The sequence below is a fragment of the Coregonus lavaretus genome, assembly GCF_964263955.1.
Source record: "Coregonus lavaretus genome assembly, chromosome: 8".
Lineage (NCBI taxonomy): Eukaryota > Metazoa > Chordata > Actinopteri > Salmoniformes > Salmonidae > Coregonus > Coregonus lavaretus.
The window spans coordinates 39,583,692-39,586,860 of record NC_139995.1 but is presented as its reverse complement, the minus strand read 5'-3'; positions in this window follow the sequence as shown (position 1 = coordinate 39,586,860).

The following is a 3,169-nucleotide window of genomic DNA, read 5'->3' as shown; positions in this document are numbered from 1 at the left end:
ACTACTCACAAATTTGATTACATTGAATATGTGGACATTTGAAGTACGTGATGTCTCATGTTTGAGTTAATGTTTGAGCGTTCAACACTTATTGACTTTGCACTTGCATACAGGGCAGGACAGTGTTTCCAAGAAACTGTCTCTTATCTTAACTGAAACCACTAACAAGAAACTGTCTCTTATCTTGACTGAAACCACTCAAACCAAGCCCTACCCTCAGGGTCAATACATTCCTCAATAGGCCCTTTTCACGATGACGTCATCTAACTTCCGCCTTTCCGCGTAGCAGGTTAACTTCACTTCCGTTCGCCCGTAACCTGAGACTTCTCAACGAAAATACAACTGTTGACCACTAACTAGCAAGCTAGCTACTTGAAGAAATTCCAAAAGGTACGTTTAAGTTAAATTAGTAAAGTTAAGAGTAATAATGTTTACGTATATGCAATGGTTTGTAACTTGCTAACGTTATTGTTAATTCATAATTGTTCACTGCCTTAGTTACTTAAAAGTGGGCTAACGTTAGCTAACAACAACTTAGTACCAGATACCGATAACGTTAAAAGGTAGCGTTACATTGCTGCCTGGCTGTAATGTAACAAGTTTACTTAGCTAGCTATCTAACCCTTTGTTAGGCAGTTAGTTTATTCATGAATGTATAGTAACTCACCTATTCAAATACTGTTGTGCATGATAGCTAGATAAATATTGATTCCTGGTCAAAGCTGAATGTTAATTTAGCTGTTTCTTTTCTCCCGGTGTCTGTATCGCAACAGTATCCCATCCAACACCGAAGCATGGCACAATCTTCGAGAAGATGCTATTGCAGTGTACCATTTTGTTCAAACAACAAACAGAAATTCCCGTATCTGAGTTTTCACGATTTCCCTGTTGATGGAGAAATACGTGCCCGTTGGGTGAGGGCGATCAGGAGAGATGAGGGACCAAGTTTTAAGATTCTTCGTGGGAGCACCTTTGTTTGCAGTCAGCACTTTCCCCCTGAGGATAGATACACATCGGCCAGTGGACGGATCCGTATTAAACAGGGATCAGTGCCGTCTAGATTCCACTGGAATGATTGGGGTAAGGATAGGTAGACAGCGTTAAACGTAATACTACTGTAATCCAATAATATATTACTTGTACAAAATGTTTAATAATTTAATCCTGATGCAATATAGCTGCTACATTTTGTCATTTTAGGGACTGAAAAGTGATTACCAAAATGTATCATGACAAGCATATGGTTAATTTCACACATATAGGAGGCGGCTCACAAGCTCGGGAGTCAGTTTACCAGCGAGCAAGAAAGCGTCTTGGTGTTGCTGTCCTGGATGATTCTGATCATGAGATGCCTGACAGCACAGAGGGTGCTTTGCCTGCAGTGACAAACGATCACGACTATGCCTGCCGTCCTTCTCCTGGTTAGTATTACAAATAAGAGTAACCATGTATCTGTTTGGCAAAAAAAGTAAAAGTATATGGCAGTTAAGTAAAAATACTATTTTGATTTTGAAACTGATCCACAGTGGAACTTTGTGGAATCATTCTTATTAAATCTGCAACCGCAGCAAAACACAACAAAAAGAAAACTTATCTATCTTAACCTATCTTATCATAATGTTAGAGAACTGTTTATCTGAGAAACCTGAAGCCGATGAGCCTCCTCATTTTTCTTCATGGACCTGTAACATCGCCCTCTCACTGTCACCTCACCGTTAACTACACTTGAGACTGTTTCAATACAGTGATTGGGAGAAAGGGCGCAGCATTAGCCATTAATACATTACTGACTCTTATCTTACGGTCGATACAAACAGCAGTAATATTAAAAAGAGGCTGCAAAACAGAAACTCGTCAGCTCATAACCTTCGCTAGCATAGGGCTAATTTAAGCTAAATAAAGATAAACACGTACCTTCATAATCAAACAGGTAACCTTCAACGAAGAACTTGTAGCCTTTATCAAGCTTCGATCTTGAAGTAAGGGACCACTTGTCAGCAAGTCGTTCTACGTCGTTAAGTCGTATTGGTGGCAGATGTGAAAGGGACTGGGTGAACTCCATAATGATGTGCTACTAGCTAAGCGTTCCTAAGCGACACCGGATGTAAACATAACCTGCATCGCGGCAGAACGGAAGTTGTCTGACGTCACGTGAAAAGGGCCTATAGAGCCCCACACTGGAGGTGTCATAATACCCATAAAACCTAGCGGTCAAACAGGGAAACGTAGACCAAAAGGACATGGCAAAATGCTCAACCATTTAAGGTTTAAAGGGATACTTCTGGATTTTAAAAAAATCTACTTCCCCGGAGCCAGATTAAGTTATGGATACCATTTTTTGTTTTGCGAGCCAATGCTAACTAGCGTTAGCACAATGACTGGACGTCTATAGACTCGTTGCGAACTTGGATTCCCTAAAATGTGAAGCCTAGGGAAGTTCCATGGCAGAAATCAGCTAAAGAGGAGTTGGAAACTGGTGTAATTCAGTGACGCCTCGCAACACGTCAAACCAATGAAGTGCCTTGCTTGGGCGGCGCTCCAAGGTTTCTCACCAGATTAGTGCCGTAGGAGCAACACTGAGGACTAAAAATGTCAACAAAACAAGCACGGGTGACAAAACATTTTAGAACGTTTGCAGCACGCTGGTTTTCAGAGCATTTCTCTGTTATTTCAAGATGAGCTAAAAATGCAGCAAGAGGGGAGAAATTGTCTACAAAGCTGGCCATATCAATATTTTTAATTTGATGTTTCTGAAGTGATATTTGGCTGTAAAGGCTAGCATGAGGGACAAGTAGCTAGCCACAATGAGGTTCATTTTCAGAAAAGTCAGCTAACCTTGTACGCTACCTAGGTATAATTAACTAGCTAGCTACTAGCTAGTTCACTTTCTCTCACAATTATAAAGCCAACAAAATGTTAATAAAAAACAGCATATATTTGACCTAAAAGGTTAGCTGAGTTAGCCACGCTAGCTTATCCAGAGTCAGTGATACATAGAGCAGCCATGTACTGTCTATCTATGGAAACTGCAATCATTTTGCTAGAAACATTGCTATAATAAATAAAATAAAATAAAATGAACCTCATAAAATGTCACCTGTAATGCTCATCTCCTTTAGCCTAATTCTCCTTATTTTAATACTGTACCTCAATAACCTCTTCTGGATAG